The following is a 22,345-nucleotide window of genomic DNA, read 5'->3' on the forward strand; positions in this document are numbered from 1 at the left end:
CTAATACAATTGATTCAGTGAACAAAATTGACAGTGCTCGTTGGCATTTGTGAGGTGGACCTGAGACTGACAGAAATGAATTCTAGATGTGGTAGGACAGAAGTCTTAACTGATAAAAATACTTTTGGGAGGTTTTTAAAACAAAATATGAAAAATCATGCAACAGAACTGCAGTTTTAAGTGCAGATATTATGACTCCTGCTGCAAATTTTAGCCTATCTGATTAATAATCTTTATACTTTACTCACTGTATAAAGAAGACAGCATATAATCGTATCTTGCCATTTACATTTTGTCAGCTATGGCGTGCTTCTTTTTTGTCCCATGGATGGAAATTATGTATGGGCAGAAAGAATAGTAAGCAACATTTTTTTAATACAATGTATTTTAAAGTCATGAAGCATAAATTTTTCAAAATAATATGGGAATTCTCTTTTATATAATTCTTTCCTAGACATTGCTCTATACGTATGGTGGAGGTTTTACAGCTTTATCTTGAGACCATCAAAAGCTCAAACGAAAACACCTGCAACTCTTTCTACCCAAATAAGCCTTTTGAGTGCAAATTCTTATCTCCCAGAACACCCAATTAAAACCAAAAAATGAGTGTAGCAAGATCACTTGTCTGCTGTTGCTCCAAGCTTGCATTTGAAAATGATTGCGCCCCAAAAATGAAGTTTGTGCATGAAATCTTATTTGTACTTCAGCCCTCGAGGCAGAACTCTCAATTATTTCAGTATGACCAGGTTTCTAATGCTTGTGTTCAGCTCTTCAAAGGCAAAAGTAAAAGGGTGGTATGAGCTGCTACTGTATGTGGCCAGTGAGCTGTATTAGAATGTTTTAAAAGAAGCTGGTATCACCAGATCTTAAGAACAAAACCATAACAAACAAACAAACAAACAAACCCTATGAAAAATATTTCTTGTGTGATACATGTTACTACGCCTTTTTCATACAGTTTTAACAATCTAGTTAACTAATTGATTTTTAGATGCTGAGATTCCCTAATTGAAAACCTTAGGTTTTTAGCTATCAGATTTCACCTGCGTTTGGCCAGAGATTATTCATGTTAAATAAATCCCTGGGCAAAGCATCTGCCAAAGCATTGAGCGTAGTGTAGGATACAAAAATATACAAGCAGTTTCAGGACCTGAAGACTGATGGAAGCATCATTTTCTCCTTCTTATGAGTACCTCCAGGGTCCTTCCGTGTCCCCCAAATACTGCCTAAAGAGTAGGGGTCATGTGTGTGTGAAGCAAGTGGATGGGCCAAACAACATGAAATTGAAACTGTCGCTATAGATTTCTCCCACAGCAGGGGCAGTAGCTTAAATCTCCTTTACAAGCGACTGACTTCATGAAGTTTCTAGGAACTTGAAAATATTTTGAGACCTCCACTACTTCAAAAAATTTTGGCTAAATTTGGCCAACAGTGGTTATGGAATGCTTGAGTAATAAACAAACAACTTAATCAAAAAGTTTTATTTCCCAGAGGATGGTAGCGCTAAAAGGCAGTGGGCAACTTGTTCTGTCCCAGACTGGGTTCAAAGCAGTCATTACCATGCAAGGGGTGCACAGAGATTTAAGAGAAACACTTCTATTACATACAAATGAAATGTTTGACACTTGTGGCCTAGAAATTCTGAGAAAATAAAATTTAAAAATGGTAAGACTTCTGTAGTTGCAGATAACTGGATGGAAAGACTGTAACTATGCTGAGCCACAAGAGAATATTTTGGAATTTGAGTTTCTGGGTAATAAAACAGTAAATCAAGAAGATGAGAGGAGATATGTTAAAATGTCTTGTCAGAGAGCCAGTAATGGTGCAAAGGACTGTAAGTGGACAAGACATTAAAACCTGAAATGTTATTTTTAGACACCTAGCTGCTCCAATCATCTTGGGATCAAGGTTAAATGCTGATGTTAGAGAAGCTTTCCAGAACTTTTTGTACTATGCTGATTTTGGGGATGAAGACCATCTTAAATGTAGAATAATAGACTTCCTAAGACCAGCTAAGCCTGATATGGCACAAATGAGGTGCCCAGCCTCTTATTTCCATATTTCGTAGGGACTGTGCTATGTTGTGATCAACTCATCTTTGCCCATTTCTCCTACAAGCATCTTCCTGTTTCCATACATCAGTCCCCTATGGAGTGTGCTTGACAAGTCAAATAATCAAATCCTTACTTTGATTTGTCTGATCCATTCCTGCCTTGCTGCTCTTATTAGCCATTATCAAAAGGAATTTAATATCATTGTTTGCTCCATTCTCTTAAAGCAGCCCTAATATGTCCTCTCCTAACTCACTCCCTAGTAATTTTACATCCATTCTGGTGCAATTTTTTGATGCTTCCCACCCTCAGCTCTCTTATCTCTACTTGAATTGTGAAAGGTTTTTTGAACAGGGTTTTGGCTTGTTTATATTTAATAACTTTACAACATCTAAGCAGAACTCTTAGTTAGGATCTGTGGATGTAATTATACTACTTATAAATAATCTGAATTGGCTAAAGAACTGGAGTAAGATCTGTCTGTTTCAGAGCTGGCAGCTCTGAGTCACATGCATGTGATTCTCCTCCAGGTAGCTGACTATAGTGTGGTAAATGTTTTGTGTTTCTTTTCCCTCTTCATGTCCTGTTTGTAGCCACATTCTCTCATGGGATACAAGCAACTTCTGTGGACTTGAATGGAAATTATTCATACTGTGCAAGTGGAGAGCTGAGCCCATGACTGGACTGAAGCCAATGTTCTTTACAAGTTCACATGCCTTGTATTGGCTTTCTAATTTAGACTCCTTCTGACCAAGCAAAGTCGGGGGGGAGGGAATGAAAAATAGTAGCAGCTGTTTCAGTAAAAAATTCTAAGGGTTAACATAACACGATGTAAACTATTTCATCTGTTCTTCCTACTTGCCCATTTTAATCTGAAATGAGTAAGAGGAGCCTTATATGCAGTGAACTTGAAGAATGCTGATGGGATGTCTGCATCATGTTGTACTCGGAGTACTTATGCCAGAATAGGAAAGCCTGTAATTCTGTAATTCTCTGAGGCAAGAAAGAGTCTTTCTGAAGAGTTACTTTATATTTAAACTCTCATTCTAATGTTAGACAGCCTGTTGGATCTCTGAGTTAAAAATTGCTTCAGCTTTAGTTACTAGAGCCAGATGTAACATTGACCTTAAATGGTAAAAGCTCCCAAGAGTGAAAGAGAGGCTGGCCTGAGGGGAAAAAGAGGAATAACCGAAGTTTTAGGTAAGTAATCTCTATAACCGAATATAAGCTCTTTTTCAGCTGTGAAACAGAACGGAACCATATTTCCTCCTTAAAGGTACAGTACCTTGTTGTTGTGATACTGAGTAGTTGATTCTTTCCACCTCTTCCCTCTACTCCCTTCAAATTCTACCTCTTCTTCAGATTTTAGCTGCTTAAAAAGTGGGTGTAGTTGTTGAAACCTAGTTCTTATGTGCTGTTTGGGCATATGCAAGAATGAAAAAAGAAAAAGCTGTGTTAATTATACTGAGACTTGATTAATAAAGGTACGTAGTCAGTAATTCAAGGCAACCCGATTCACAGATACCATTATCTGTATTGTGCTAACCATTAGAGAGTCTTAGTTAGCAGTGAGATGTGTTATAGAGAGATATCATCTTTCTTTGTTCTTTTAATTGTATGACTTTCCTTCCCTCATGCTTGCTTTTAACAGTGCTAGAGTTGTTAATTTTGATGGATTACCTACTTGTGCCTGGAAACTCTCTGTTAAAAAACATTTCTGGAACCATTTATTTATACAGTATGTGTTTGGTTTTAATCCTATTAGATGTAAATTAATACCATAAAGTTGTATCTAACTGGAATGCTGTACAGGAAGAAAAAACACAAGAACAAACAGCAAACCTGCAAGTGTTAAAGCATGTTTACTTCAGTATGGAAAAATCACAGTATTTACATTTCCGGATATTTCAGTCTTCAGTTTTATCTGTGGTATTTCATAGGTACTCTGCATTGAAGTGCATTTTATTTTCTCTGCGAATTAAAACACTTTTTTTTTTTGTCTTGCTAATGTGTATGTTAAGCTCTTTTTTCCAGAAAACAATATGTAAACAACATGAAAGAATGAGGTCAGCACTAGGAAATGATAGCTGAAATTAAAGATTCAGGTTTCCTATTAGTAACAACTTGTCTCAGTGAGTTGATCTTTTCAAATCATATATAGCATGGCTTCATCTCATGAAAAATTATCTGCAATCAGCAGCAGCAGATTTCCATTTTTACAGAGTGATTAGACAGTAGTTTTTAGCTTATGCTGTGCAAAGATTGGCTGAATTCAGAGTTCTGAGCATAGACAGTGTTCCTGCAAGTGCTAACAGTTACTACATTTATGTTTGATATGGTAGGCGTTGTGTATACTTTAACAAAAGGTCACTTCATCCAGCTTCAAGAGAATGTGACAAATGAATATGCCTTGTTAAAACATTTCAGATCCGGTTGCAAAACTTGTAATTAATTTTCCTTTTATTTTTCTCTGGACTATCATTAGTGAACAACTTAGTACTTTTAGGTTAATCTCCTAGCTGACCTTTATTTTTAAATCAGCAATTACATCCCAAATCAACAATTATGCCAAACTTGGAACTTAATCTAATGATACAGTCCACAGAAATCTAAGTTTATTAGAGTTAATAGTGGAAATCAATATTCTAATATGTTAAATGCTGAATACTATAGAGTCCTTGCTCTTTTAATATTCTTGTACTTTCTAGCCTTCAAAGGCTGCTCTTGTGTGTGTTACTGTACTTCGGATGTTACATGCTCTCCTTCAACTTGTGCAAGGATGTGCAACTTTAGATTATATTTAGGAGGTGTTTAAGTTTTAATAAGTAGTTTTTAGATTTGTGTATGGACTGGAGTATCTGATCTGTGTCTAACTCCCCCATGTCTGAACTAAGTATGTATTTATAATAGCTGAAATGCTACAAGATATCATAAACTAGTGTTCTTATTCCATACAATCCTTTTTATTTTGTAGCTGAGAATATATAATGTACATGCAAGACGTATGGGTTGCTCATCTGTACGTAGTGAAAACTGTATGTTAACATCGGTACTATGATAAAGTACCTAGGATTACCAATGTGTTTGACTTATATTAATCCATCTGCTTTACATTGCCCTGGATTAAGCTCTAAATTGGCTGCAGACATGAAATCTGTATACCTACCTACCTCCTTTGTTTTTATATGTTTGAGTCAGTTTTAGTAACTATAGTCCTATTTATCTGGGACCCAAACAGTGGAAGAATAATATACCAGCCAGATTCATAGTTCCAGTCTTTAGTACCAGCTTCTTCCATCCTCCTTTGGATCAGTCTGCATTCTGACAGCTTTTAGTGACAGTAGGGTGTCAAATCACTGTTTGAAAAGCTGGATAAGATGGAGTATGGCAACTGAGGTATAGGGGGTTGATACCGAAAAGAGGCAGATGTGAAAGCTCATTTCAATAGTCGTATGTGTATGTTCCTTACATGTCATAGATTCTCTTGCCTCATCTATTTGCTGTTCTTAAAGAAGTGTATAAATCCAGGAAAAGGAAGCATCAAATGGCTTGTGAGTGGAAGGGGAAGGAAAATCCTTGCTATCTCAAGGTTTGTGGGCTATTTAAAGATCTGGGGGATTTGTGGGCAGAAAGGGATCTTTTTCTCTGTCCTAACTTGCAGCCTCCTGTAAACTAAGCCAAAGAATTTCCTTGTGATGTGTCCTTCACTTGTACTTCTTTTGAAAAGTGGGTCAAAGAGATGTTTTGGATCTCAGTATCACTGACAGGAAGGAAATCTGAGTGGGTGATGGATCTTTGTAAACTTATAAACCAGTGACTAAGACATAAATTATTGCTTAGGTACTTATGTAGTGCTACATTATGGAGAACTAAGACTGTGACTGTTATGGTAGCACTTTGAAATAGTAACTCAGTTTCCTTCCCTGGAAAGTAGGTCCTAGGAATTAAGAAGAGGAGAGAGGGATGTGATACTTAGACCAGGAGGACTTGTAGCCTCAGGTTTTATTGGAGACCTTGGGCTCTAACAGCATCCTTGGTTTGAATTCTCTTCAGTAGGTAGACATAATGGGCTTTTTCTGTATTTTTCTTTACTTTTGCTTATTTCAATGCATCTATCCTTAATTTTACAGTCTGAAAAATAATTTGAGAAGTTTCGTTTTACTTGGGGATTACCAAATGTGTTAAGTATCTGAAAGAAATAAAAACCAAAACCAACAACGACCACTACCCCTCCCCAACTAATAGCTGAAATCAAGAATAGCTTGCCATCTGCTAGAACTCTTACCTGCTCTTAAAATGTACAAATTCGAAAGTCTTTAGGTATCAAAAGTCATTAGGGACCTGTAATATTGTAGATATGATCACCTGTGGGTTTGGACAAGTAAGGCCAGTAGAATATGATTATGTTTTTAAAGCATGCATTGCCTGGAGGGAAGGGGATGAGACGGGCAGGAAGGGAAACATGCAAACTTGACAGCTAATGTATGTCAAGTGTGTATGCAAACCTGAAAGTTTCTTTCCTCAGCTAATTCTGGAGCATATTCTGTTGTGTTTCGTCATGATACAAAGTTATACTTTAGAATCACTGTGCTGTCCCCTAATTTATGTGCAAATACACTTATCTCGGTGATTGTCCAAACAACGCTGCTGCCTCATGGCTATAAAATGGGCTCCACTGGACTAGTTCCTGCAGTTTCTGCAAAGGGCAAAGGAGTTGAAAATTGATATAATAAATGGGGGAGGGGGCAACAAGGAGGAAGCATTTTATGTAGGAGTTGCACACTTTTTTTTTTACCAGTTGGAAGATTTATCATCTTGGGAATGGATAAGTAGTAGAAATTCTGTGCTGCTGAGTCAAGTAGAGCAATTGCTTTGGGCTAGGCCTTCAGACTAAAATTCTTGCTGTTTATATAATTCTGCAAGGTGTTTTGTAACGCTGAAGTTATACATGGGGAATTTGGCTCTGAGTCTTTGCTATTGAAGTCATCAGCAAAGTTTCCATTGACTTCAGTGGTGCCAGTTGAGCCTGTTAGTGAATATCACAAAGGTAAAGGCTACGTTAGTTAGTGGGAAATGAGTCTGAAGTCTTGGAGAATTTGACTAGGAGCATTAGGTCTATTTTTACCCGTCTTATTTTGGAATTAGAGAGATACACTAACAAATGGTAGGATCTGTAGGATGAAACCTGTTTCTGAAATATTAGAAAAGAAAAACCCACTATTTCATTTTCAAATGTTCCGCCAGATTCTCTGAAGTGCCTCTGCAAAGACCTTTTTAGAAGAGGGTGTATGTGTGCAGGTAGTAGAATATAATGAAGTGTGAAATGTGGGTTAACATTTCACGTTAAAACTCCTGAAGTTGTGTTGAACTGTGTTCTAACTGCTAAACAGAAAAATGAAAAACGAAGTCTTTAACCAGAAGCTGAAGGAGTATTTGTAGAGAGGAAGGGAAGTAATCTAATAATGTATAAAAATACACACACACTCCACTATTTCAGCCAGTGTGTTTCCCATATTTTTATTTTCCAGTAGTGAATGAACATGACTGAGCTCCGGGCTCATGAAAATAGCACAATATCATTAGGGGCCTAGTTGCGACGGAGGGTGGAGTTTGCCCCAGGAGGAGGTGCCAAGTCAAGTTGATGTTCTGCACATCATCTCAGACTGGAAATGTCTTGTAAGCAAATCTAAATATTGTGCTTAGTTCCCTGTGCAAGTATAGTTGTGCCTATCATCTTGACTTCCCTGAAAGCTTTTGCAGCTAATAAACTTATCATTCCTATAGGTATAATTATCAGCATCACTCTAAAAGCTGTTTTTAGTAAGTGCAGTAGCCAGGGGAGCAGTCTGTAGAAAACCAAGATGTATCAGCATTCTCAAGTACCTTCAATACTTCAACCAAGATTGGAAGATTTAAACTGTGCTGTGTTTATTCACTGAACTAAGTAAAAATATCTGTGAGGGACAGGGTGAAAGAATTTTGGGGATATATTCTAAAACCTCAACACATAAAACGCTGCTTTGGTTTTTTTTTTTTTAATCTGTGAACTGAGCTTTTGGGACCTGTTTGAAATCTCTCCTGTATGAAACAGAGCATTAAAATGTCCCTTCCAAAAGTCATATATTGTGTGCTAATGGAACAGACTCTCTGGAATATTAACAACCTTGTACGCTTCTAAGAAGCTCTTGACATTTCCTGTTGGATTAATTTTTAAAAATCTTTGACATTTCCTGTTTAACAAATTTTAAATGGTTTTTTTTGGTAAAATGGCAAACATCAACCATCCTACTCTATACAAAGCTGACATATAACCATAACAGAAAGGTGAATAATACCTAAAGATCCCCCAGGAAATCTGTCCTGTTGCTTCTTGGTATTTCCTTGTCTAGGAATGTACTCAGAAATTACATTAAACACCAAGTGATGTTTTTCACTGATCACTTGTAGAAATGACACAGAACTCAAAGCACTGAGAGAAAAATACTGTACTATATTACAAAAATGATGAACTGTATTTTCTTAAACAACATAGTAGGTCAAACTCATTTATTATAAATCACTGTTGTTGTGTTTGGAATGTGCGGAGCTTTGCCCATGTGCATGAACTAAGGGTTTGTATCAGTGGATTTTGATCACTCCTGAAAATCTTCTTCCATTTAATACAAAGACAATTTCCCTTTTTCTTTTGCTTCACAGGTAAAGATAAGAGTTGATGAAAAGGTTTTTTCCCTTCAGAGCAGGACTTTCTTGCATATCTTTTTACAAAATTGGGCACAAATCCAATTTTTCACCTAATCTTGTTTTCAGGTAGTAGTTAGTGATATACTTTCTCAGAACAAACTCCTTTAAACTCACAATACATGTTAAATTTATCTGTGTGTTTACATGATTCAGAGACTGAAATTGGGAGGTTTTTTCTTCCTTTTGAAGGTGGGCACTGTACATTCATCTTGTGTACTTATCTTCTGAGCATCTGCTTAGAAAATAAAACAGCATGCCATTTTGACATCCAAGAAAGTGCTATAAAAGTCTGTTGCTATGTTTAAATGCCAACACTCAGTTGCCATAGCAATAAAAATCTCAAAAATGGTGTGCAAATTACCGTAGTGCATTACCGGCCCTTTCTGGAACAGGGAGATTGTGGGACTGAGAACATGATAAAGATGCTCAACCTATTAGAGGGTGGAGTTGCCACATAGTTTCAGGTGCCCTGTGAGCAAAGTGTGGCCTAACTGTACAAATCCCCAAGTAGCTGTGTGAAAAGTGACAGTTGGATCCCTGCTTAATTCAGTTGCTTCTTCATGACTTGTGTGACATAGAGTTCAATACTTTGAGCAAGTTCCTGTTTGTTTGCCAGAGAAGTTGCTGAAAATGTTGACCTTTCCCTAAATTCCTCTGGTCCCGTGATATCAAGTGTGAAAATCAAAATACAGAGTGCATTGAACTGTGTAGATTTCCTCCCTGTAGCATTACAATAGTTGGTCTGAAATGCCCTTGCTCCTGAGGCAGCTATGGGAACCCTGCTATCAAAAAGAAAAGAAATGAAATAGTAGCTAATGGAATCCTTAGCATTTCTCGAGGGCTCAAAGCCTTGAACATTCAGTTGCTTCTTGAAGAGAGCAGGAAATTCAACTTCCTTCATCAAACATAGCAAGTGAAGGAAGACATGCTGTTTTGGCAACTGTAAGCTCAGTTACGGAATTGAATTGCTACTTTAGGCATTTCTATGCCTCGTTCACCCTTTTACTGAGAAACAAGTTAGGGAAGACTTGGAAAAATTGGAACCTCGTTTGAAAGCATTATGACAGTTCTTTTCCTTTTATTCCTAACTGCTTGAAGAAACCTCAAGGTTCCAATGAGCTTGGCTTGAAGTGCGTAAGAGTGTGCAGTTCACTTTGGATATAGTAATCCACAACAGTCACATAGTTATTTTTTATTTTATAATTATATGCTTTGAAGTGCAATTGAGAGGTCTGATGCCAAGAATGTATCAGTGATAGAAATACATAGTTTAAGTTTTTGTTTCAGCTGTTAGCTGATGGTTACTGTTTTTGTTCAAGGGTCTCTTGTGCTGGTGAAGTGATTCTTGGAGGCACTATGGTACTCTATAGTTTGAAGGCACACCTAAATCCTCGAATACTTCTAAGTACATTTGGGCTACTTTGTTTTTCTAAAAAGTCTGGATAAACTGCTACCACCTACATGGCTTATAGTTTTTCACAAAATAGGAGTTGCAACATTTCCATGTATAGTAGCACCTCTCATATTTCTATGACAGAATAGCTCGTATTTGCAACCACATTATAGTATTTTTCTGTAATGAATTTTGACCATATTACAATTTAATTCTAATATTTCATTTTAACTGTTGAGAAATTCGACATTTTGTAGCTTTATAGCTGCACAAACTTCCACACACATGGAAGTGTGTGTCTTTCTCAGCCTCTCTGCGGGCTCTTTGTTTACTTTCCTTCTCAACTGTTCTGCATGGGACGCTGGACAATCGCCTTCCAAATGGGTTTATTCTTACCCAAAAATGTCAACATTGGTTGTGGCTTTGTTTTGGTTTTTAACAGATGTCACAGTAGAGTCCAGATGTTAGATCTATAAATATTTTATACTTATTACATTTTTTGTAGAATTCCAGTTATTATCTTTTGTGTCAAGCTTGGGAGATACTTCCATGGTTACACATAGTGTGCCTGTAAAATTAGCATATCTATCTATGCTTCATTTACAATAATGTAACTTTTACTGTTGGCAATATGTGCTTATACAAATAACCTAATTGGGAAGGAGAAGACAATAGGAGGAGATGTGAGAAACTTTTTGTGTAGTTTTTATGTTTCATGGAGCAGTCAAATACTTGAAATACAGAAACATGATTTTCCTTAGAAGTATGTCCTATGCATATGGCACCCTCATCATGATTGTTGCAATGCCAGTTTATTCTGTATTTCAAAGCTATTCTGTATAGTCTCTGTTTTGGATGCTGTGCACCTGAACTTGCATCTGCCATGCAAGTGCACACTGCCTGATAGCTGCCATTCCCTTTGGTTGGAACGGTTCACCGGCTTCAAAAAGTTATTGGAGTGCAGGGGCAAAGAGGAAGAGTAGAACAGACAACATGGCTGCTTAAGGTTTTTTTGAGGGGAAAAAAATTATATGGCTATTGGTTAGAGACACACTTCTCATATATTGTTCACTAGTCTTGTTTAAGTGTTAGCTATGCGGTTATTCTTTCCAAAATCTATTTTTTGTTTTGTTTTCCTTGGAATAAAGATTGTGCTGTTATTCTGATTGTCAGCCAACTATCCTTCTCCCTTTTTCCCTGCCCTCTCTTGTTCCCTCCCAGTAGCCTTTGAACTTGTCCAACTTGTTGAACTTGGCAAGAGAGGATCTCAGAAGTATTAAATTCCTCCAAGTGAAAATCAGTGGTGTGGTAGGAGAGGAGGGATCCAGCTTAGTGCTGCTATGGGGGAAAGGCTCTACTGTGAGCTGAAATCATCATTGATTCTCTTTGATCTGCCAGCTGACAACCTGGCACGTGCAAAGCTCAAAACCAGGCACAGCAAATGCTGTCTCTTGTCCCTCCAGACTGGCAGGACACTAGGAGACAAGTAGGCTTATTATGGTGAGAGAGATAAGATGCAAAATCATTAAAATTAAATAACTGAAGAACAGGGATTTTTTTGCTCACCAACTTAGAAACAACTTGTTTCTTAATGTAGAGAGGCATACTACAAAACTATCTGTGCACTGCTAACTTTATTTTGGAAAACTTTTTGCAAATGTGTGCGAAATGGATCGCGAAAGCTACATGCTGATAACTCTCCTGTGATTTCACACAAAGTTCTAATAGTTGGTGGCAGTCCATATGTTTGTCATCTTTCCAAGGCCTGCCAGAACACTGTTAGATTGTGAAACAGACACTCATCTCTTTTGCAGATATTTTCAACAAGGCTGCAATGCCTAGAGGGAAAAGATCCAATGTTTCTGATTCATTGCAAACAAGCTATAGACTCTACTCAGTCTGCTCTTCAGGCATATCAGTCAGGCTCATGGGAATGTTGTTAGTGGACAGGTTCTTCCCATGGTGAATAAATGTCAGCCAGCTGGGTAGAGGCAGCCATTCTAATTAGATTTCCCTTATATAACAGATGTTTTGAAGCTCAGCCAGGGAGAGTAAAGTAATATCCAGAGACAGCAGTCGTCATCTGCTTTCTGGTCATCTGAAGAAGGCAACTGAGGATCGAGAGTCTCTTCTCTGAAAATGTCCTGATATCTGGAGTGGCTTCTCCACTAATGATGTGTGTTCATTTGTGCATATATGAGGTCAGTGTGTAAAATCTAAGGTTGATGAAACTCCAGGAGTTCCACATAATGGACACTGTTGACTTGCACCTACTCCTTTAGGTACCCTTTTAATCACCTGTCATAGAGTTAGGTTTTTCTTGAAAATATACAGCAAAATACTGGACTCTTTCTCTGACAATTACTCAGAGGATGCGAATACCAGTTTTATGGATCAGATCATATGTACTTCATTTCCCCCACCCCCATCTTGACTTAATGGGCTTTCAAAAACATTGGGAAAGCCACACTAAACAGATGCTCACAAAAACAAAGAGAGATTGTGATCCCATTACAGAACTCCCCCTTTGGCTTCCTGCTCACTTTGGCAATTTCTAGAGGCCCTTTCTGTCAACGTAAGAAACGGCAGAATAAGATCTCATTTGTTCTTAAGCAAACTGAGTAGATACTTTATTTCTGTTTGCCACTGATTAGTTATTCTGTGATTATTTGAAAGAAATTAACCTGTGGCAACATCCTGTTTTCTTTCTTTGCTTGATCATCTGTTAGGAAGGAGTTGTTTGTTTTGCTTAAACAAACAAATGAAAAAAAACCCTTTCTGTCTAGATAACATGAAATTTCTTTCCTTTTATGTTTAAAACAGGAAGCTCTTGCCTGCAGCATTCAAACCATCAGCCTGCTGCATTTTCACTGTCCTTTCTTCACCTGTGCTACATGGCACTATGCTGACCATCACAGTTCCAGACCTTAATTCCTCTGATAGGTAATCTCTAACTTTATGGTTGTATTTTAAATTTTACTTCCGTTATTTGAAACATTTGCGCTAATTTCTCATTTGCGGGTCTCATCCAGTGAAGTTAGTAGGCATCTTGTACAGGTAAGAGTTATATAGGTCACCTACTTGTTATTCTGACAGTTTTAAATATTTTAAAAATATTTTTAAGTATTTTAAAAATAATTGGTAGTGGTTTTTGTTTGATTAACATGTATGTTTACCACTTCCTAGTTTTTTAATTAAGTGCTGCTTCAGAAACCAATTTTAATTAAATTATTCATTAAAAAATAGTATAACGGTTACAGATGAGAAGATATGAAATGCTAAGAAAATGTTTCTATAGCACCAGTTTCTGTGTTTGTACATTCTTCTACTGAGGCCAACACTGACAGCTTGCTGTCTGTGAAAATGTTAATCATTCGCAGCCCAGATGAGAAATAAGATTAGTGAACGAGAAGATAAAAATAATTGTTGGATTTCCTAACTAATATCCAAACCTATATTTTTGTCCATAACTATCAGACATAATACTCACAGAGTTCAATGCTCCACCTAGATGGATTTGCAGGAATGGAAGTTACATCGTAAAACTCAGTATGTAGCTGCTTTTTTGCCAACTGGATGTGCAATGTGGTTTGGGTATGTGACAAAAGTGAGATTTAGATCAGAAAGGCAGAAGACCAGACAGCTACTATTTGATAACACTGCGAGGTTTACGATAGTGAATTGAATAATTAGGACCTATCCTGATGCTGTATTATGCAATACCAATGTCTGACAAACAGTTCAGGTGGCCGGTTTCACTGAAGTGTGTCAGGGAATAATAATTTCTTCTTCACAGTGGTAAATCTTAGCTAAATTAGGAGGTGTTTATTTGAAAAAGCTGAGGAATTATGTTGCTAGTGTTTCAAACATTCTGAGGTTCTCAAATAGGTCTTTTGGAAAACAAACAAACAACACCCCCAAAATCTCAGCTTTCCCAAAATATTTCCAGGACATAGTAAAATATGTGCTGTTATGCAGTGTAAGTATACCATGAAGAACCAGATCTTTTGAATAGTTCAGAACTGAACTGTTGCATCCATCACTTTCTTAACATGTGGTTCTAGTATTTTCTGCTGTATTTGTGCTACGAAGTAATGGTTTAAATTAGTGAATTTTCAATGTTCCGCTTGTTCTGTTATAAAGATTGGGTAACAATGTAAAACATATTCAGCGTGTTTTCAATACACAGACCTCGCTAAGGGATAGTAACCCATCATAGTAAGGGTTACAACTGTGCAGCTTTGTGCAAAGAACTTCTGCGTGCCTTTCCAGAGTAAATTGACTTGAAAAGTTATGTGACTTGTGCGTGCCTGATTTTTGGCTTCATATAGTTGCAGAAATACAAATGAAGACAGAATGTGAACCTGATGAGTAAACTAAGTAAAATCCCATTAGTCCACTCTGCTGCAAAAATAGAAGAAGAAAATATGATTTTTAATACCAAAAGCATGAGATTGTGTAATTGGTTACTCCGACGTCGAGTATTTGTGAAGCTCTGCAGCACAATGTTCAGTTAAGGTACTGGCTGTAATTAAAACAAGCTATGAGATTAAACCCTGTTTTTTGCTTCAACTTAATTCAACTTAACATGCTCTTGGAATTGAGGTGTTTTTTCTTTCACGTGGGTGACAGAAAAGTGGGGTACCGTTCACTCAGGTTGCCAAATGGTTGGTTATGGAAAGTATTGTAGATACCCTGTTTATCTTCTAGATTCTGTTGATTCTTTCAGAAAATAATTTCTGAGTTAACTAGATAATGAGAATTTTGGAAAAAAAAAAAGTCATAGCTAGCTCTGACTTTAAGTATTTCCTTTAACAAAACCAGAAAAATGGTAGGTTCAACTAGTAACTTCATCCTCTTTCTTCTCTAAAAATGTACTTCTTTTTTTTTCCTTCAAGAGGGTTAAAAACAAAACACTTGGAGTGGATGCTTAGAAAATAAATTTGTGAGTTGCCATTAAGCACCATGGCAATTAACATAAACATTGTTCTAACTAAGAAACATTAACAATAACAAAAGCTTGTGTTGGAAAAAATCTTTACATGCCTTAGAAACATGTTCAACGCAATTTGGCATCATCTTATTTACACAGATCGAACAGTATCATTGTATTGATTTATCGTTAGATTTTAATTTTTTTTAATTGATCTAGACATTCTGTATCTTGTTTGTTAAACTAGTTAGGCAAGTGTTACTTGTTTGTGCTCAGTTGTTATATATTATAAAGACAAAATAAAGGAAGGATATGAAAAAAAAGATTAGTGGAACATACATTAAGTATTTCTAGAAAACCTAGTAACTCTAGTTCTAGCTTTCTTATTCCTTTCAATTTGTGAGGCAAAACTACTGGGGAGATAGTTTCCTAATGATTGCAGCCTGGGATTTGGATAGTAAAAGGGAATTAAGATTTTAATTCTTAAGAATTTCATTTCTTAGCCAATAAATTTAAGAATTAAGAGAAGGATGGAAGCTACTTCTCTTTAGCCCACTATTCCTTTGTCTGCCCCAAGCAGTTTGCTTGGAAGGAAAACTGACGTAAATCACTTCAGGAAAGGGACCTATATTCAAAAGATTAATTTTAGCCTGATTAAATTTGTTTCCCTGGGCTTTCCCTGTAGGCAGCTGAGAAGAGACAGGTTCCTCCACAGTGCAATTTCGAGAGAGTAAATGAAGTTCCTGATTTTAGAGTGGGAACTTAACATCAAACAAACAAACAAAAAAAACCAAATCGTGTGGCTGATATATAGTATTTTTGATTTTTTTTGTTTCTTTGTGTTTTGTTTTTGGTTTTTGTCTTAACTGAATAGCTCTAGGTGAGAAGGCCATCCATTGTATCTGAAACTTCTTTTTTTTTTCAAATATTTCCTTGCCTACTGAGACCTGATTCTTATACTGGCTGAACTAGAAAGAAATCAATATTTTAGAGAAAGAGAAAAGGTACTTTCAGCCTCTGTCTCAGGAAGTTTGATGTATTCCTTTGCACTCTACTGGTATAGAACCTGTGGGAGAAAAACAGTGGGAGTTGCGAGAGCATCTTAAAACATCCCCCCAGTTTGTACCGCGGGTTTGAGAAGAGATTATTTTCATGTTTTTTCTGACTCAGCCACACATGAGATGTTGGGAGCAGGGGTGTAGGCCACACCGTGCAAATGAATATATGTGATAGGTAAAGGGATGGCAAACAAAGAAACTAGTAGGCTAAGATAAGGAGAAAGAAGAAAGATGGAGAATGGCAATAATCATTTGTAATCAAGGGGTGTGTAAATCTTCAAGCCAGTCTCAGTTTCTCAGTCTTCCAGGGAAAGAAGGGAAGAAGATTCTATACTGGTTTTCACCTGTGTCTTCATACAACTGTAAAGTTAGGAATGTCATTGTGTGTGTGTACGAGCAAATGTGCGTATGTATATGTAAGACTGCAAAGTTTGAAAAATGCTGGCTCACTGTCTTTGTTCCTGTGAAATCCAGTACTTCTATGATGAATCTTCAAGAACTGAAAATACTTTGAGTGGCCTGCCACCCAAATAGCCTCTTAAACACATCTCAAATTTGTTCATATGCAAGAATCTAAAATGTGACAAAGCAGGGAGATGCCAGACATTCTTCAGTCTGAGATATGTTTACTTCTTCAAGAAGGTTTCTTAGGAATCCTGCACAGTACCATTCTATGGTAGCAGCATATTAGCCCTGGCTGTGGTCTGAGGCTGTATCGACTAGAAAAATGTAAGAAAAGTCTTTTTTTCCCATTACTTTTTCTCTCTGATGTTCTGTCTATTCCTTTCTTCAGTATTGCTAATTGCTTATAATGGTCATAAAGGCAATTTTCCTTTGTTCACTTTCCTGACGTAATTTTCTTTCATAAACTGAATCTAGTTCTACCAGTGAACATTAGAACTGCCTATCCAGGTCACGCAAACTGTTCACCTAACCCCAGATGAAGATCATGTTTACATGACACCAAAAGCAGGAACATTCTTTAACCTCACTATTTTCAACCATCTCCAGGTTAGGCCTTTCCAGATCCAGAGGCCATACCTCTCTCCTCTGAATGCATTTAATCCGTTTTTGAACTCAATTATATGCTCCAATTATTTTTCTGCTTCTTGTGATAACAAATTCAGTTAAGTAATTATATACTGTGTGAAGGAGCTTCTTTTGTACTTAAACTATTGTCTAACAACTGCTTTTGTCATCCTCATCTTTGTGTGTTGTGAGGAATTGTGAGCAAATAATAGGCCACCCTCTCCAGTCTGTTCATGATTTTTCCTTTTAATTTCTAACCTGTTTCTCTCCAGAAGTATCTCTTCTTCACGCTGAAGTGCTCTAGTCTTTTTTGCATGGAAACCATTTACAATTTCTGACCATTCTTTCTTCTATGTACCCTTTGTATTTTTGTTGCTTTTTTTTTTTTGAGATGCGACTAGAAATGATGTGAGCATAATATGCTCTTAATCTATGTTGTTTCTAATTAATTCATACTACTTATCAAGATTTTTGCCTTTTGGTTGCTGCTGGATGCTATTTGCAGAGAACTAATCAAAATTACTCAGATCTTTTTCCTGACTGGCATAACATAATAATGGGCTCTGATTTAGCTGAGTATATTTTATTATTATTTTCCCCATGTGCATTGACTTGCATTTTTTTGCAGTGTATTTCACCTGTCATTTTATCATTCAGGTGCTTAGTATCCCATAGACTGCCTTGACTGGCTTTAGATCTGATTTTCCCATCTCAGCTTTAATCAGCTCTACACACCCTCTTTCCCAGATTCTTCATGACTGAGTAACCTCTGCAGCAGAAAGGCAGATCTGTAACTCCTGCCCTTTGCTTTCTTCCTTAAATTACAAGAGGCCCTTCCTTCCCTCTGTGAGAGCAGTGTTTCCTTGAGAGGTTTTGGTAGACAGCTGTGTCTAAACCTCTCTTTGAAAATACATTTTAGCTGTATTAGCATGCTTGTTGGCTTCTGTAAAGAAAATTAATGAAATAGCAAAGTTTGGAATGCTGTACAGCCCTGTGTTGATTTATCATTCTCATATCTGCATCTATTTAGTAAAAAAATTACATTTATTTGTTATGTAGGACAGTTATTGTCCTGAAGTTAGGACCTTGGATGAAAGCCTTAAATGATAATAAAATTATAAAGCAATCAGTCCTCAAAGAAGAGATTTGTTTTGTTTTGGCATAATAGCAGAGCACTTCAATGTCAACATCAAAATATTGAGGGAGGTGTTTGGAAAGAATGAACATTATTCGTTGCTTATAATGTTTACCTTTATCTCAGTCTCTTTGAAGTTTGTGTTCTTTTTATTTCTCTTCACCACATCAGGTAGTTAATGTGCAGCATTTTGTCTCTGCATTTGCCAGAATGTTGTTCAGAGGCATTTTAAACCCCAAAACTTTGTTTAACAGTGAATCTTCTGAAGCATTGGTACTTCAACATGTGTTCTATTTTAGATTAGTTCTATGGTATTGTTAAAATAGCAGTGACTTGCAGTATCTTCTTTTAAAGCATATTTTCTAAATATTTAAACTTGTTTTCCATTTTTATTTCATCATATATTGGAATAATTGAATCCTTTTCATTCCATAACTTTCTACAACTGTTTTAAATATAAAATCAAGTAACCAGATTCCATTGCTTTAATAAAACTTTGTTTACTTTATTCAATAGAAGGAAAGAATAAAAAAATGGTAAGAAAATAAATCTTTATGCATAAAGATTATATACTTATTGTAGACAAACTGTTTATGAGTAGGCAAATACAGAATAGCGTTTTGTCTGATTTATATATAAAGCTTTAAAATGAGGGCCTAGAAAGACAAGTTCTAATTGATTTAGCTGAGTATCAAGATGTGATTGTGCTGCTCCTTCGCCACATTGGCACCTTGCTCCTCTGCCAGAAGTTATCAAAGGTTTAGCAGCTGCAACAGAACAGGACATTTCATACAACCTCAGTCATTAGCAGCTTCACTAACCTACTGGTTGTAAACTGAGAGGACTGAAAGGCAAGCGTGCACCGTATTCACTTGCTCTCACTGTAGGGATGGTGCACCATGGAAGAGACACAGAGACCAACTGGAGTGAGATCTTCTATTTCTGTTGCAAATCTTGACCCGTGATGTGTCCTGCTTTTGTTTTAAAGTCTCTTTCGTAGATAAATTGGCTCCCTTTACCCATTCCTCACCTCTGCTATTTTCGTTTCAGGTTTTGAGGCCAAAATTTAAAAACCTATGTATAAAATGTAAACCCCAATGCTTATAATTCTCTCTCCCCGCAGAAGTAACTCTTAGGTTTAATCTCACTCTTGGCAAGGGGCTCCCTGTGCACAACACTGATAGAACCATAACGAATGAGTGAGGGTTCTTTTAGATGTTGATGAGATGAGATTCTGCATAAAGCTGGTACATTGTTTTTGGATCAACTTCTGGATATAATCAGTGATGGAATGGTGTTGGCCAAATAATGTTATCAGGGAAAGACTTTGAGAAATTGAACATAAGGAACATTTTGCTACATTTGGCTTGTGCTATTCCAGAAGAGCAAAGCTGTTGTTTGCCTCAAAGCTTTGTTCTGAACTAATTACCCAGAAAAATGTGGCTTTTTGGTACGGTACATGCCAGTCAATCCATAAAAATTCTTTTCTTGTTCTGATAGCTTTGATCTTTGTTATTAACTTTCCTGGTTCTTGGTTTTGGAGAACAATAGTTGAAAACCACAAAAATAAGGTTAGCAAACCATCTGTTCTTAAAGACTAAGAGTTTTGTATCAGCTAGCTTTCTAAACAAAACGAAAAGTTATTGTTTTTTTTACTGCGCTCTCTAGCAGACACAAAACAATGAGGACCATTTCCAAATTAGAGTGCAACTGTAAAGCTCTTGAATCTAGAACTTTAGCCAGTAACCAAATGGGCCTCATTTTCTTCCATGTGAATACCTGTAAATCCTGCTGAGAAGGATTTAAAACTAAGAGAAATTACATACTTCGTTCACTTAAATCTGCTTTTAGGAGTTTAGCTTTGATGTTACACATTTGAAAATGCTGACTTCAGTGTAGTCCATGTTCAGTATACATCTGTGTTTCCTCAAAGTGATGAAACCAGCAGTTAGGTGGTTAAATTCTTCTTTGAGTCCTCTGTTAGTATGTTGAAGGTCAAGCAGTATGGAAGATTGAGCTGCTATTGGAGTGGATGGTCTAAGAGAGCTCTGCTCTTTTAAGGACATCTGCAAAATAAAATGTTGAGTTGTCACGTTTTTTGCATTACCATGTTTGCCCGGTACTGTGATTCTGTAGGTAAAGACTTTGTATGATAAATAGAGTGGAAAGGCAGTTCTGGAAAATCTCTTTGCGTGTGTGTGTGTACTAGCAGTAATCTCTTGTCTCTCATTCTGTATTCCCATAAAGCCTACCTAAGGCCAGAGCTTTGAGAACTCAGGAAATGGGAACTGGCTTTTCTTTTCTCATGAACAACTGTTTCATTTCATTTTCTGACCATCTTTTCTGTAAGTCAGCAAATCTTTCTGAAATGATAAGCTGTATACTTTGTCCCTTTTCCCCACATTACAATAAATTGCTCAGGTTTGGCTTTGCTGATGCTACGTCATCTGCATGTCAAATAAGGATAAAACAAGGGTAAATTATTTCTCATGTAATTTTGGCTATAAGTGCTAGACTGCAGCCACTAGGAAATCTCCTGCCAGTCGACTTTCTGTTCCTTGATTGGGCTACATATAGTTCCGACCAAATAGCTGAGTTTGGCATTTAAGAGCAGGAGAGAATCATGACACTTAACTCCTTGAGTCAGAGACACAGAGATTACTTGCGAGAGACTTGCAAGTGCTACCTGAGATTAAGTCTGCCTCCTGGGATACTGAGATTTTCAAACTAGGGACAGTAGGCAGAACCTTACTTTTAATTAATCAGTAGAAGTACGTGTGTAGTTAATTAGTTGTAATGCTAATATGAAGCAGTGCTCTATTAAAAGTTTCAGTCAGAACTGAGTTGCCCTATATCTTTTTATTTCAAGGACTTGGTTGCATTGGGAGTTTGGAACATGCACCGATTCAGATTGGAAATCGGAACAAAATATGGAAGGCCATAATGTGGGCTGCTTGCGAAAGGGTTCATCTCACAAAGCTCACCAAATGTTATTTATGACCGAGGTTTAAATCAGGGCTGCGGCTGCATTTTGAAATACCCTTTTAAAGAATGCAAGTGAATACTGTATTGTATACAAACAGCTGTGTCATGAGCACGCCTAATGGAGCAGTTTCTGTGCCAACATGCTATTTCTGCATGATATGTGGAGTTCGCAGTATTTTACCTCAGTCTTAATTACTACATCATTCTGTCTGATAGAATACCTATGCAACCCTCGACCTATTGAATCAAGTACTCTTTGGTTTCACCTTGAAATTACTAACTGTCTCAATTAGCACAATTAGTTGAAGAAGAAACACAACTTTGAGGAATTTGTTGCTGTTTCAGCTAATATATGTATCTCTTCAGAGAGTCATCCAATCCATTGCTAACTTGGATAGCAAAATACTAAGTGAATTTCTTTGCTAAATTCTGCAGTAACAGGCTTGTCTTTCTGTCTTCAGATATTGTGGGTCTTTGTTTTAAAATCTCAGTGAAAAAATTTTAAAAAAAGAAGCTTCCTACAAACCTCTGAAAGTCTGGCTATATAATACAGAAATGGAACTGTCCAGTAAATAGGCTACCTCTTCCCATCACACCTTTTAAAAATTAAACTCAAATGAAAAAAACAAATCAGTTTGGAAATGGTTCCTGTAAGAACTTCATAATGTGAAAATAATTCTGTGTGACTACATCTGCAAAGTACTCTTCAGAGTATTTTTAATATGGTCCCAGAAGCATACTTACAGTAGCAAGGAATAATGCAGCCCACAGAAAACAGCAGATAACTCAGCAATGCAGGCAAAAGACCTTCTGCAAACTATGTTTGCATCGTCCTGTATTACTTTAATAGATCTTTTGAGCAAGAACAGAGCTTTTGGCCCTGATTCTGCATTGAATGACACTGAGAACTTCTTTCCCCACCTGTCTTTGGATAATACTGAAATGAACACTCATCCTTTGTATGATTAATCTTTTTTTTGAATTATTGTTATGACCTGTTTCTGAAGCAAGATATTGATA

The 22,345-nt window shown here is 36.9% G+C and overlaps 1 protein-coding gene across 11 annotated transcripts in view; it reads left to right on the plus strand.

The window, feature by feature from the left end:
* IRAG1 (inositol 1,4,5-triphosphate receptor associated 1) overlaps positions 1-22,345 on the plus strand; it is a 113,355-nt gene that overhangs the window by 35,815 nt on the left and 55,195 nt on the right. For 4 of the 11 annotated variants that reach the window (XM_071808902.1, XM_065839698.2, XM_071808905.1 and 1 more), the window contains exons 1-3: positions 2,792-3,251; positions 12,212-12,386; positions 13,009-13,128. The exons of 1 other annotated variant lie outside the window; for it this stretch is intronic. The gene's annotated coding sequence lies outside the window, so the exon portion shown is untranslated. 6 more of the 11 variants (XM_071808899.1, XM_071808898.1, XM_065839699.2 and 3 more) reach the window with 6 other exon arrangements.

Source organism: Patagioenas fasciata, chromosome 5 (genome assembly GCF_037038585.1).
Source record: "Patagioenas fasciata isolate bPatFas1 chromosome 5, bPatFas1.hap1, whole genome shotgun sequence".
Classification (NCBI taxonomy): Eukaryota; Metazoa; Chordata; class Aves; order Columbiformes; family Columbidae; genus Patagioenas; species Patagioenas fasciata.